At 50.9% G+C, this 15047-nt stretch overlaps 1 protein-coding gene across 2 annotated transcripts in view; it reads right to left on the bottom strand.

Moving 5' to 3' along the window:
- Positions 1-15047, bottom strand: part of Galnt2 (polypeptide N-acetylgalactosaminyltransferase 2) — a 115235-nt gene that overhangs the window by 72905 nt on the left and 27283 nt on the right. Inside the window, exon 1 of one of the 2 annotated variants that reach the window (XM_076916040.1) lies at positions 4525-4543. The exons of the other annotated variant lie outside the window; for it this stretch is intronic. The gene's annotated coding sequence lies outside the window, so the exon portion shown is untranslated. Of the gene's footprint in view, positions 1-4524; positions 4544-15047 lie in introns of those variants that run through there. 2 annotated transcript variants of the gene reach the window in all.

Genomic DNA, 15047 nt, shown 5'->3' with positions numbered 1-15047 from the left:
CCATCCTGAGGGCTTGTGACAAGACGTAAGCGTCTACCCAGATCAGTCCTGATGCTGCACTGGGAAAAGGAAGAATCCATGGTGCGTGATTCACATCTACTTGGGAAGATCAGATTCTCCTGTGGCCACCAGCACAGAACCCCCTGTAAGTACTCTTGAAGGTACTGGGACAGAGGTCAGCAAGCCTGTGGCCCCAGGGACAAGGGGCACAGCTGGGCAACAGGTCCTGCACCAGCTGGACAGCTGCTGACAATCCTGAGACGTAGCCTTTGCAGACTTCCTGGGGGCAGAATAAGCCCTGCCTTATGTCAGGCTCTCAAGAGGCCTAGCAGAGCAAGACAATTAGAAGCTGCCCAGTGCCCACTTGTCTCCAAAAAGCTCTTTAGCCCCAGCAAAGCCTGGAGACGCCCAAGGGAAAAGGGATTTGAAACAAGCCGGTTAGGGAAGGATCCATCTTTGGTTTGAAGAAAGGACCCCAAGGCTTCTTGATTGCTGACGCCACACCACTCCCTTATTTAGGCCCAAGACATTACCATTATCAAGACCCGGGCCTGCCAAACCCCAAATGGAGACATAGGTAGTCACAGCCATGCCAGGACCAGCTGGAGGGATACATAGTTCCATAACTTTCCCCAGGGCTGTATGTCCTCTGGGGCAGTGGAAACTGCTTGGGAGCAGGGTTAGCCAGAGAGCACCCTCTGATCATTCGAGCCCTTGTCTCTCTCTACATCCTGCTCTCCACCTTACTGACCAGAGATTCAGCCCCCAAAACCCAACCAAAAGCCCACCCTCCTTCTATTCGGGCCCCTGAGTCTTCTGACCTGGTCTGCCATTTTGCTCTGTTCCATGAACTCATGAGGTGGCTTGGCCAAGATCCACCAAACTTGACTCTGAATACACAAGATCCACTGCTGACACACCCATATCTACTTGAGTAGGAATCCCAAGTCAGCCACAGTCCCTGGAGGGATAGCTGCACAGAAGCTCCCGCCTGCCTGTCCCACTCTGCACAAGACCTTCCTGTTCAGATAGGCATGCGATTCATATGGCTGCCTTTCCAGTAGAAGCCAAATGGCTGTGTCAACTTTGGTCTCCTGAGGCACCTCACCTCACAGTGGGGTTAAATGGCAGGCTTTAGATCCCTCACAGCTAAGCATGAGCCCTGCCCTGTGTGTTCTTAGCTTAAATTATGGCACCACAGCAACTTGGATGCTGAGCCCAGGGAAAACAGGAGCAGCCCTGTGATCAAACGGCGTCAGCGTCGTTAACAACAGTATATACTGCATGGCACACAGAGCGTGTGCAAGGCATTAAGGTGCTTTTGCCGGCATGTGAACCACTGAGCCAGCGCAATGAGATCTATTACAGGGTGAGGGTGAGGGCACTCAACTGTCTCCAGACAGTTAAGAGGCTTCTAAGTACAAACAACCCTCAGACTGCTGTGGTAGCTGGGATGAGAACGGATCCACAGGCTCCTATATCTGATCCTTGTTTCCCATTGGTGGAACTGTGTGGGAAGGTTAGGAGGTGTGGCCTTGCTAGAGGAGGTGTGTCCCTAGGGGTGGGCTCTGAGGTTCCAAGAGCTCGTGCTATTCTCAGTCAGCCTAGGCACCAACCCCTACCTCCACTTACCTCCTGGCTGTTGTTTTAACACATAAGTTGTCAGCTACAGCTCCAATGCCATGCCTACCTGCCTGCTGCCATGCTTCCTGCCTTGTCGGTCATGAACTGTACTACCTTCAGAAACTGTGAGCTCCAAATCAGATGTTGTCTTTCATAAGTTGCCTTGGTGGTGATTCTATTCGTGTTCATAGGACAGAAAAGTAACTAAGACAACTGTGGTGGACAAAAGCCACTAGAAGCCACTCATGGGCCATCTCCCCTGACTCCCACTTCACAAGTAGGGACACAGAGGTCATACAGATCTGTTTGCTAGGCTCTCACCACATCCTGGGGTTGCAATCACTCCTGTTCTGTGGAATCCCAACAAGCAAACTGGTCTCTGCCCTCAGGCAGCCACAGAGGAAACACCCATCTGCCAAGCCTTGGGCCAGGGACTGTGTGTGCCTTTTGAGACCCAAGGTTGTGACAACAAGTGATTCACGTAGTACAGGAACCTGCTGGTGTTGGGAGTGTGGCCACTGCAGGACTCCTGGACCCGCTGCTCCCTTCTCAGAGCTCCATGTCTGTACTCACTCCTCAGCAGCAGGCAGGCAGCAGGACAGGAGAGGAGGGCAGTAAGGAACAGCGACAGCCCAGCTACCCACACTCAGACTCTGGCTTGGATTCCTGGCAGCATAATCTATTTTGAGCACGAGACGAGTCTGCTAATTCCAAATGGGCCAGCTTAAAAGCAGACTACAAACGAACAGCAAGCACCCTGTGAAGCTGTGACAGCACCCCAAACAGCCCCCTCTCCCGGGGATGCAGGCAGAGGCACAGGACCAGAGTTAGCAGAACTAGTTCATGTGGGCTGCAGGCTTCAGGAAGGGGTCTTGCTGGAGACTCCTCCTGACTCAAACACGTGCCAGGGTATGTAGCTGTGACCACGCAAGGCCACTAGCTGTCCCTGGGAGCTTCTCATGAGCCAAGAAGATGACTCAGCTGGAAGAGTTTGAACCCCAGCATCCATGAGAAAAAGTCAGGCTAGTGAACCACACTTACCACCCCAGAGCTGGGGAGGTGGAGACAAGCAGGTTCCAGAGGCTCGCTGCCCACCAGCGTAGCCCAACTGACAAGCTCCAGGTCCCAGTGAGAGACCCTGTCTCAACTAAGCGATACTGTCCAGTTCCTCTAGTGTAGAGGAAACCATACTCCTGCCTCCATGAGCATACCCACAAACCCAACCACAGTCAACAGCAGGGGCGGGGCGTGGGAAACAGCAGCGCCTGCGGCAGAGAACTAACTCCACAGACACTAGTTAGAACTCAGTGGCCATTCCTGTACCCAGCAGATTTGCGTGAGCAGCTACAGAGAAGGCAGGAAGACCTGCATGTGTGTGGAGCATTCACTCTACCCCACCCCATCACAGCATGTGCTGGGGCTGCAGGATCCTCACAGGGCGCTGCGGAGAGGGGCTCCATCTGAAACTCATCAACACGGCTCGTGTTTCACGCCACGTAAGCATTGCCGTGGTAACAAGGAATGAGTTATAGCACCCACCAATAATTCACACCTCGAAAAGGCTCCCGCACCCGGCAGTGCATGCGGAGCGGACGACAAATCGTTCCGATGGAGTCTAAGCAGAACGCATCGCCCTGGAACATCACAGCCCGCCTCGAGGTGCTCACATACCTGCCATTCTTCAAAATGGAAGAGCCTTTTGTCATGAATTTTAAATCAAGCTATTAAGACAACCTCCCAAAGCCTAAGGGAGAGCCTGGTGTGTGTGGAGAGGTATTGACACACCCAGCTTCAGCTGGGCAGAGCTCACATGGGATGTGAGGGGAGCCTCTCACCCCTGCAGAGACCCTCTTCCCAAACAGGAGGGGCCAAAACCCCTGCCTCAGTCCACAACAGGAGACCTCTGCTCACCAAGTCTTCCCAGACTCCTGAGCAGTACAAAATAGTTACGTCTACCCTGAGGAGCGAGAGGCTATGTCTGTACTCCCACCACCAGGATCTGAACCTGCCACCAAGCTGTGGCTGCAGTGATGGAGAGGGCTGATCTCCAGAGTACCAGACAGTGACCTGTGCCACAGAGAGAACAGCTGCTCCTGTGGGCCTACAAAGTGACAGCCAGAACTATGTCTGTTCAGAGGCCACTCCTACCATGGCAGGAAGAGCCCCTCCTCCTCAAATTATACCCATCCTCCCCTTCCCTGAGTCTACTTCACACCTACTCATCCCCACGGCTCAGTGGTCCCATCTGCTCTCAGCTGGCTTCAGCCATCCAAGCAGCAAACACAGCCCCATCCACGTGACCCTTCACCTCTGGGGTGGCTCTGCTTTTGCTGAACACCTCGCACGCCAAGCCTGCACCTGACCCGGTGGTTTCATAGCGTGTGTAGGCATGTGATTCCATCTGGTTGAGCACCAGAGAGGCCACCATCCTGCCCAGCACCTGTCAGCTTGGTGCCTGAAACAAGGAAGTAGGGAAACAAACAGGAAAGAGATAAAAACCCTTCTAGAAGGTGAGCCGTGCAGGCCTCAGCCTTGGAGACACCACGTGGCAGAGCAGATATGAAAGCGAGAGCAGTTTATCCACTTAGATGGATGCCGGGCACCTGGTTCTAAGCTCTCAGTGTCATCTGACCCAAAGTTCTGCTACTCTTCACAGCCAGTGTTCTCCGGCTGAGGCGGCTGCTGGTCTCTCTAACATGGGGCTCTCTTGCTGCCCATCAAAACCCACAACCTCCAAAGACCAAGCCCTGGGCGGACGGAGGCTCAGGCCCTGTAGCACTTCTGGTACTCGCGATTGGCCTGACAAACACAGCACAAGGTTAGACACAGGTCCTCGGCTCAAAGCATAGCGAGCCCCCCTCTCCTTACCCATCTGCCTTCAATTTAAAACATGTTACACACTTGAACTCAAGCTGGCACTCTCGGAGGAGGGCGACTCGAAAACTGTGAGGGCCTCAAGCAGTGCCTTCTGCTCCTCTGCGTGCCGCGCCTTCCTCTGTTACACATGGCCAGGGACTCATCCCAACAGCTTGCAGGCTCTATCTGATTTCTGACCCCACTAATGGCTTCTGTCCTTTCCTCCACTGCAGTCCCAGGCCGCCAGCAGACGTGACCGTTTGGGTCAAATGCTAAGGACAGAGAATGTTGGCTCAGGACATAACAGGTTATGGGTTACAGGTTGATAACCTCAGCCAGGAGGGCAACATCTAGGAGTCTGGCTGAGAACAGTTCACAGACAGCAGAAGAGTGATCTCACGGTGTGGACAGCAGGCTGTGTCCAGCTACCTGGCACCAGACCTTAACTAGCCTGTCCCACCTGCCCCCCAAACTAAATAAAGCTGGGTACCTGAGAATAAGACCACCTCAGACCCAAGTGGCTGTGCTCCATCCTGTAACAGAGTGAACCCCGCCCGATGGGCCCTGAGTGCAGACCACACAACCCTGCACCACTGTGACTGCTGACACCACTCAAAGAGCTCAGGCCAAAGGAAGTGGGGCTCTGATCACACCCCATCTCCAAGGACCTGGAGGGACTGAGCGTGCTCTGAACCACTGGGAAGGCATACCCTCAGTTCGAAATCCCTGAAGAAGGCCAGGCAGCAGCAGCTGGGGACAGCTCCTGTCACGTCCCACCATGGCTGCCTCTAAGCATGACTCACGCCATGGGCAGATTTTGGAAGAGGTCCTGCTTGCATTTTTTTAAGCTTCTTCACAGTATGTGGTTTACCACTAGCAACAAGGGAAAATGCTAGCCCGTTAGAAGCCTGGAATGACCACAGCTGGGGTCATAGAGCCTTCAGCTCTTGGGTGCTGGTGTCTTCCTCTTCCCTGTCTCCTTGTAGGAGATAAAGTTAGAAACAGAAATAATGGAGGAAAAAAAAAAAAAAAAAAAAAACTCAAAGAAGTACCTGGCCAGCCTTGGACTTCATTTGACTCCATCTGAATCAGAGCTGACAGTATGTGGCTCTGGTGACAGTCACTGTGTTTATTTGGGTTTTGTTTTGTTGGTTGGTTGGTTGGTGTTGGACAGAGTCTCACTATATAAGTTTGGCTGGTCTCGAACTCATTAGGTTGAGGTCAACATGAGACCAGGTTGGCCTCAAACTCAGAGTTCATCCTTCCCACGCGTCTCAAATGCTGGGATTAAAGATGTATGCCACCACACCCAGCCATTTCTACTGCTTAAAGCTGAGGCAGCTTGTGAGAAGTCCAGAGGATAGTGAGCAGAAATTCTCTCAGGCCAGCTATATGTCATCACTGGAGACCGGACCATGCAGAGAAGGTCATCTGTGGGCCTTGAGTTCACTGCAGAACCAGAACAACAAAGAAACTATAATGACATGATGGTTTTTATTTTCAGAATGCCCAATGGTGTGGTTTTATGGTTTGGTTTCATAGTGTGCCTGTCAAGTGTTCAGGCCATTTTCAGAACGAAGAGTCTAACAAAACCGTGACCACAAGGGTAATGTAGAACAACCCCAGAAATAGCAGTTGAAACACTCCTATGGGGCTAGAATACAGTGTAGTTGACAGAGCACTTGCCTAGCAAGTATGAATCCATCCCTGGGTTGCAGCCCCGGCACTGTACAAACTATGGTGGCATAGGCTTGTAATTCCAGCACTTGTTAGTTGGAGGCAGTAGGATCAGAAGTTCAAAGTCATCCTCAGCTGTATAGCAAATTCAAGACCAACTTGGGATACAAAACTGTGGGTGGGGTACAGGGGGCATTTCTATGACCTGCAATACAGGAAAAGGACACAGCCCTCCTGCTGCTTTATAGACAATGCAGGTTTTTCCTCCTGTGAACATAAGAAAACCAGGGAAAGAGGTCTATTGAACAAAGTGAGGTTTGTCTCCACAGGTGCTCCAACATAATACCACTGGGACCGAGAAGAAATGGCAGGACCAGAAATCAAAGGTGTGATCTACAAGGCTCGGATGTCTGAACCTCACTGTGTGAGTCACACCTCAGGCAGGATGGTATGAGTCATTAATCTTCAAACCCTGGAACTCCCACAAAGACCGGAGCATCAGCCCACTGTGGTGAGCTCCAAGCAGTGCGCCATGATAGTGCCATCAGCCATATGGTGGAAGCTCCCGAGATAGATGGCCCTGAAACTAAAAGCACGGCTGTTGAGATCAAAGGCATGTTCATTTTTGGAAAGTTCTGACATTTAACCATAGCTAAGAGCCATGGACACAGGATAGTCAAGCTTGGTAACTTCATTTTGATCAGAAAGTCACAGAGGAAGAAAACAAGCCAAGCCAAACAACCAGAACTCCAACCTGCTCTGAACAGGACAGCACCCGTCAAGACTAGAGGCAGAGCCATCCTTTCGGCAGTGTCTTTGTAGATCCACATTTCTGCAAAGACACACACTACCCAGTCCTCTGACTTCATAGCCAGCCACCTCCTGACAAGTCGTCCCTGGACACACCTCCCCAGTGCGAGCCCAAATGAGCTGCTGCTGCTGAGAGACATGGAGCATCTCAGCCAACCAAGATGACTATGAACAACAGCCTACACAGAGACAAGATTCTGTGTACAGATGCCAACACTCAGGAGTCAGGCAGACATATTCATCAGATCTGTGCAGAGCCCCACCCCCAACACGCATGCGCACATGCACACACAGGCACGCACCATGGATTCATAGCTTACTCATCCACATTAACCTAAATATGAATAACAAATTCACGTTAATAATAGTGGAGACCTTTTAAAAGCGCTCTGGAGGAAAACGCATCCACATGTCCGTGCGCACACACTCCTGCGTGTTGACTGTACAACCATGACTCCAGGCCTCCTACTCTCAAGAGGAAAACTGTTAAGAAGTACAGCTAGAGTAAAGGAGAATGAAACCATCAACTGTGCAGGTAAACGGATGTGACCAGGAATGACTGTATTGAGTGAGGCAGCTTAGACTCATAAAGACAAAGGCTACATGTTCTCTCTCAGCAGAGCTCCCAGCTCCAAATTTTCTGATGTTGCATACATAAACATTTTGGAGTAACTGCAGGAACCAGGAAAGCAGAGAGACCCATTGCTAGGGTGGAGGTGGGAGCAATAGAGAGGGGACTAGCAGGGTCCAGGAGACCTGATGGGGCATGGAGAAAAGAAGCAGCCCTCCTTAGGGAGGAGGGAGACAAATACAGAAGGAGGAGGGGGACATAGAAAATGACAGCAAGGGTGTCTGAAAAAGCTGTAAGGAATCTACCTAAAACACTTAATCACCTAACAAAAACCCCAGTAGGGCTGGGCAGTGGTGGCGCACGCTTTTAATCCCAGCACTTGGGAGGCAGAGGCAGACAGATTTCTGAGTTCGAGGCCAGCCTGGTCTACAGAGTGAGTTCCAGGACAGCCAGGGCTACACAGAGAAACCCTGTCTCGGAAAAACAAAAACAAAACAAACAAACAACAAACAAACAACCCAGCAGCAGGCCTTTTACTCCCCAAACATTATATTGCTACTGTACCCTAGAAGTGGAAGGTAAGTGCCTATCGCTGAAGACACCACGCGCTTCAGACACAGGGCCCAGGGACCCCTGAACTAGGACTGACCTGAAATGTTCCCCTTGAAGACTAGTTCTCATGGTACCAGAAAGTGCCATGAAAGCTTCTAAAGGAAGGAGCCAACCAACAATGTACCCAGCAACAACACGCAGGAGCCACAACTGGCATGGCACAGCGACCCTCAGGATGCAGCAGTAGCATGTATTACCTTGGTAGTAACCAACAGCTCTTTAAATGGGCTTAAGTCCTGCTCAACAAGAGAGAATCATGCCTAGTGCTGGAAACCTAGCCAACTACCCAGAACTAATGAAGTCAAAGTCATGGCTCTTAGAGAACCTGCTACTGTATAAACCATCATAATCCCTTACTACATTCTAAATATTCCTTGTACCGAAGTTAAGTGTAGTCACTGTCCTTTACCAAGGAAACTTCTCTGTGCAATAGATGAAAACTATTACAGGAAACCACAACCAATCAAAATGCAGAGTAGCAGAGCCGAGTCCCAGTGGATACCTATCTACAATGCAACTTCAGCTGAGCCCAGGTCCCAATGGATACATATATCTACAATGTAGCTTCTGCCTAAGGCTGAAGAATCATTGCAGAAAAGAGGGCTGAAAGACTGTAAGATCCAGGGGAATGGGGACTTTGCTGTGAGGCTGTGCCTCCTGGAATGTCAGAAGCTACACCCATAAAGTCTCACCAACAGAAGTGCCTGTGCCTGAGCTGAACAAGAACAAAAGACAAGCTGAAGTGGATGGGGTGGGGCACAGGGCCTCGACCTACACAACTGATGAATGCTGAGAGCAGGAGAAAGTCTTCCCCAGGGAAAAGCACACCACGTGGTTATCCAATCCAGTGGTCAGCCCTAAAAACATACACACAGGTAACAAAATACAGACTGAGCAGCTTGTATTTACATGTTTATGAATATACACAATAACAATGAACAAAAGAGACCACAAATTTGAAAGGGAACAAGGAGAGGTAGATGTGAGGGTTTGGAAGGAATGAAAGGGAAGGGAGAAATAATGTAACTATATTACAATCTCAAAGTGAAAATAATTTGAAAGAAGTACACCTAGAAACATCAGACAGAGGAAAGAGCAGCAGGGGGCAGAGACAGGTATGAAGAGCAGTCACTACCCATCCGCCTTGGGCTTCTTACCTAGCCCCTAACCCTCAGTCCGGGGAAGAACCTTTGACGGAAAGCTGTATAGCATGCTTTTCCAAATAACAGCAGAAGATCGGGTTCCCTAAGCACCCTCTATGCATAGTGGCTGGGGTGCTGTGTTAAAGGTGTGTGAGGAATACCGCACTCTGCAATTCCCACAGCCACCATCCTTGGCTCCACCAATGTTCAGGAGGCCACCATCCTGCTCAGGAGCGCAGGTTCATGCTTGGCCACATGCCCAGGTCTGAAGTTAGCATCCCTCTTCTGCTTTTGCTAACTCCTCTCACCATGGGCATCTTAGTGAGCATTTCTATGGCTGTGAAGAGACACCATGACCATGACAACTCTTATACAGGAAAACATTTAATAGGATCTGGCTTACAGTTTCAGACGTTTAGTCCATTATCATCATGGTGAAAAGCATAGTGGTGTGCAGACAGACATGGTGCTGGAGAGGTAGCTTAGAGTGTCACATCTGCATCAACAGGCAACAAGAGGAGAGAAACACTGGGCCTGGCTTAAGCCTCAAAGTCCAGTCCCAGTGACACACTTCCTCCAACAAGGCCACGGCTCCTAACAGTGCTGTTCCTTATAAGTCTATGGGAGCCATTTTCATTCAAACCACCACAGTGAGTTCTTGTCAAGTGAAGCTCACAATGACACTGAACTCCTAGAGCTGTCATGAGACTCAAGCCTTGGATAGATATAAACAATGACCAGTGCAAATGATAGCTCTCAATCTCTCCCTGTGACTCTCCTCTGGAGGAGGGATAGATACATGAAGAGACAGCCATCCACCTTCAGGAAAGTCTGAAAGAAACACCTCTTGGGACCAGGGTAGGCACTAGTATTTAGCAGCAAAACAAAGCCCTGCCAGATATATCCTTGCCAGGGCTCCTGTTGCCTGGCTGAGTACCTAGCACTGGCCGGCACCTCCTTACCAAGATGACAACTGACAGAAAGGTCCCAGAACTGAAGCAACAGTCAGCACAAACATGAGAGAGAGGGAGGCCCAACAAGTGGGCAGATGGGATGGCACCGGGCTATCTATACAGATTTGGCTGTTAGCGTCTGTTCTAAGCCAGGAGCGCTGGCCCACAGGTGCTATGTCAGTATAATTCCGAGTGGGATCCAAGGTTCTGCCTGAATCCCGTGTGCACTTGTGGACTCTAGGAATCGTGCAGCAGGCATGTGGAAGACCACAACTCTGGATGAAAGAAGAGAAGCAAAGGTAACAGCTGGCCTGGTGCCCAGAGAGGACACAGGTAAATCCACGTGGCTACCACCTGCTTCTCATGGCTCTGGGAATAATCACAGGAGACACAACACAGGGCAACAACATCAGGTGTTTAAGTCTCAGGGATGCTCCTAGAGGCTCTGGAGAGGAAGCCAAGGTCTTTAACTAGCCTGAAACTGTGTAACAGTTTCCTCCTAGATTGAAACATTCTAGCCTACAGGGACGCTCTTTAAATAGAAGAGTAAACAACTAAGAATAGTTTCAGAAAATACCTGAAACTGACCAGGCCCCTTCCTGATGGATAAGCAATAAAAGCTGAGCTGCAAAGACAACTCTGGACCAGACCAGCTGCCTAGAAACAGAAACCAGCTGACCTGCCTGGAAGAGATTTAGACCAACTGAGGACCCTGGAAAGCTCACTCTCTAACCCGTGGAGCTGCCTGCAGGTCATGCAGTGTGCTCCAGGTTCCCAGCTTTGTGAGTTATCATCCATGCTGGGGTGATGCAGCTGTCTTTGAATCATTTCTGCACCTGTAAGGAACCCCAGTAAAACATACTGGTTCACCAAGCTGGACTTCAGTGGACTTTGGTCTGTTGTGTACTCCATATGTGTGGTGAGTGGATGTGTGTGTTGCATCTTTCCACTCCAGGAAGAGTTCTGCCATACACAGATATTCATTTGTAAGCCCTTTAGCCTAAACAGCTCAGCCAGTAAAGACATTTGCTGTGTAGGCCTGATGACCTGAGTTCATCCCCAAAACACATACAAAGGTAGTCCGAGACAACTGACTCCACAACATTGCCATCACACACACACACACACACACACACACACACACACACACACTGTGCCCCTGACTATAATATACTCACATATACAACAACAATAAGAAGTGGCTGAGGAGATAGCTCCTTAGGTTGGAGCACTGGCTGCTCTTCCAGAGGACCCTGGTTCAATTCCCCGCACCTACATGGTGGTTCACAATCGTCCATAATTCTAGGGGTCTCCCAACACCTTTTTCTTACCACCAAAGGCACCAGGAACACATGTAGTGCAGACATACATGCAGGTAAAGTGCCCAAATACATAAAATAAGATAAAAAGACATTTTTTAAAGAGCGGAGGAAGCCACTGAAAATGTTTAACTGAAGGGTGGAAGCCATGACAGCATCAGCTGGGCTGGTGTGGTGACAAGCAGGGGTGACAGACAGGGGTGACGGGCGGGGACCTGACCCTGGAAAGCAGCTTGTGTGAGTAGAGGAGCTAGAGGGAGACAGTCAAGGGAAGGACCCCGAGGAACAGGGCTCCAAGTCTCTAAGAGAACATGCACGAACATGGGCTGCAAGCCTGGCTCATGATTGTGAGCCACAGGGTTTGGTGTTCAGTTGGCAGAGACACAGTGACACAGGGAGGGAGGCTCGTGGATTCCACTTAGAGCACAGAGTTCCGATGGGCGGAGGCATCATGTGAAACGCCAGGAGGAGCGGAGGCCAGCCCTTTCCAGGAAGAAGTGTGTGACAGCTAACTACCCCGGGCATAGGTAAAAGTCACAGGTGCCAAAACCTGACCTGCTCTGACAGACACCCATGTGTCACTGGGAGACAGGGGACCAGTTCACACCCCTCCCTCCTCCTGCAGAGTTGTGTGACACAGGCTGGCAGGGTGTGGACAACTACCACTGCCTTCCACTCCTCACGCCTGCTTGGGTAAGGGACATGCCATGCGGCAGGACTAGCACTGAAGCCAGGAGCCTAGGACGAGCTACCTTGGCCTGACTCTGGACACTGCCTCCCCCCCCACGCTCCCCAGCCCTCCTGAAAGGAAAGGGCAGAGCAGCAACAAATGCCAGCCACACCTGGTGGCAGCACTCACAACAGTCTAGCTGGGCCAAGTGCACAGAAGTAGAAGGGACGGTAGGCCAGGCAGGAAGAAAGCATCAGGCAGCACACCAGGCCACCTGGCAGTCCAGCATTCTCTTCAGGGTTCCCGGTTCAACAGGAGTCTCCTGCCTCAGGGCACTCAGAGGCAAGGCCAAGGAGGTAAAACCTGGGGATGAACCCAAGGCAGCCCTGAACTTGACTGAGAAATGTACATTTCCTCCACAGGTGTACAGTTCTGAGGCCACCAGGCAATGCAGGAGACTGGACTGCCCAAACCGGGCATCGTCATGGCAGGAAACTGATAGAAATATGATCTTAACAGAGGTCTAAGAACATGTCATGGCCTGAGAACCTGACCCAGGGCTAGAAGGAAGCAGGTCAGGGCCTACAACTGTAGCTGAACCTAGCTTTGCAACAAAAGGAAACCTGTGTGAACAGCAGCCTGTCTTAGAACGAGGCAGAGACCCAGGCTTGGCCCTCATGTCAGACATGCAAGGGGACCTAGGCCTCGTCCACTGCCTCTCTCGGTGAGTCAGACACCTGGCACGTGCTGCCATTATTCTGCAGAAAAAGGCACAGGACGACTTGTGTCTGTTCATATGCTGAGACCTGGGTACCTTCTGTACTCTGGGCTGCACATCATATGCTAGCCCCCCCAAGGGCCCCACCCAGAGACAGTGACTTCTTTCCTCCCACCAGACATAATGTGCCTGTGCACTGCTCCCTGGGCCTCTGAAGACAAGATCTCAACCGTGAACATCTGACCCAGGAAAGGCCCTCAGGCACCATCAGAGGCCAGAGACCTTTCTGGCTCCCAGCCCTCTTGGTAAGGATTGTCCCATCACACAGCCGCCATGCCAAACACAATGAACAGTCTGTACCCATATGCTGCTTTATAGCTTCACGGTGCTGGCATTCTGGACCCAAGGAAGGCTAGCCACAGTCTCTCCCCACACACCTAGGCATGGCAGCTGCACCCTGTAGCCACAGACACAGCCTAGGCATAGTGCCGCAAGCACAGTACAAACAGCTCATTTTGCTGCCTGTGCAGAGTCCAGCAGCTGCTCTGGGCATCATAGGAATTGTCCCAACAAGTCTGCTCTTAGGGCTCTGCTTCTCTGGCCAGCCAGGTGGGGTGGACACCTCTTCATGCCGGAAGCACCTAGAAGGTATGCTCACACATGATCAGCAGTAAGAAGGAGCTCAGACCTTGATGCTGTCACTCTGGCTTCCTGGGTGTGGTCATTATTATTATTACTCCATGCAGATGGGCAGCAGAATTCAGAACAGAATCCAGAATGCAGGCAAAACTTTGCTAAGTCCACGAGGACGGCTTGCTTTCTGGATGCTTGCTCGGTGTGAGTTCTCATCCTGGCCCATAGCCCAAGAGCAGACCAGGGTCATCCTGGGCTTTACGAGCTTCCTGCCCTGAGTACCCCAGAGGATTGGATGGAAGCTTAGCAGTACAGTGTGCCTCCACACACAGATGACCCTGTCACTCTCCTTACTTGAACTGCCCTCAACCCCAGAAAGAAGCTCAAAGGTCCATGTTTAACTTGTGTAAGAAAGCAAATCCCAGCCCAGAGAGGGAACTCTCAGGGCAGAGTTCCTGCATGCTAACACCTGTGCTGACTGCCCCTCCTTTCTCCTTCCTAGCCATTCAGGCTAAGGACAAACACAACACATAGGAGCAAAACGCTTTCCTATCTGATGACTCAAGTTCTGTCCGTTATCAGCTATCCACATCTGCGTGACATATACTCCCTTTGCAGATGGGCCACGGCAGAAGCCTATATTAAATCAGGCTTGTGGGTTCCCTCAAGGAGGCTCAGTCCAGACTGAGAAGCTGGACTGGGGACAGACAGATACAAGATCCCCAGGCTGACTCCAGGTTCCAGCTCCCGGCAGCCTTCCTCTTAGTGAAGTGAGATGCCCTCCTACCCCAAAGCACTCCCTCTTCAGTTTACTCCTGTCCTGCGTTGTTTTCACTTGTATCCAAGAGGCTCTAAACGGGAGACACATCTAAAACAGAACAAAAGGAGCCTGCAGGTGTGTACATCCCGGCTTTGGGGAGCAGGGACAGGCAGTACATTCTGAAGCCAGCCCCAGGTCCAGAGCCCCAGATTCAGGTGACCCGGCCTTTTCTCCGCAGGAAGTTCTTCCCATTCTTCATCTTGCAGAAATGTCCTGAGTGAAGCAGTTTTCATTTTCAGAGGCTTTAGTTCCAGGCAGCCTGACAATTAATTTAATCCAACAAGCTAATCAAACCGAGAAGTGTAACAGCAAACATTTCCATTCAAGTGCAGGCACTGGGACTTAATGGAGTGGAGGAGGGGAGGCAGGACTAAGGGATCCCTGGTGATTTCTGCAGGAAGAGAAAGTCAGCTCACACAGGCTTCTGAGAAAACACTGTGGCCAGGCTGTCTCTGGGGAGTTCACCTGGAACGTTAGTGCATGTGTGCAAACACATGTCACATGCACATATGGATATGAGCATACACAAATAGGCATGTACCATGTGTGGCATATTATGTGCACAACGTGTACTATAGTATGTTGTGGATGCACATGAAATACACGAACATATGTGCAAGCGCAAATGGGAGTAATGAACATG

Source organism: Arvicanthis niloticus, chromosome 18, assembly GCF_011762505.2.
Source record: "Arvicanthis niloticus isolate mArvNil1 chromosome 18, mArvNil1.pat.X, whole genome shotgun sequence".
In the NCBI taxonomy this organism is placed as follows: Eukaryota; Metazoa; Chordata; class Mammalia; order Rodentia; family Muridae; genus Arvicanthis; species Arvicanthis niloticus.
The sequence above is the reverse complement of the archived record's forward strand: the minus strand, read 5'-3'. Positions and strand labels throughout refer to the sequence as shown.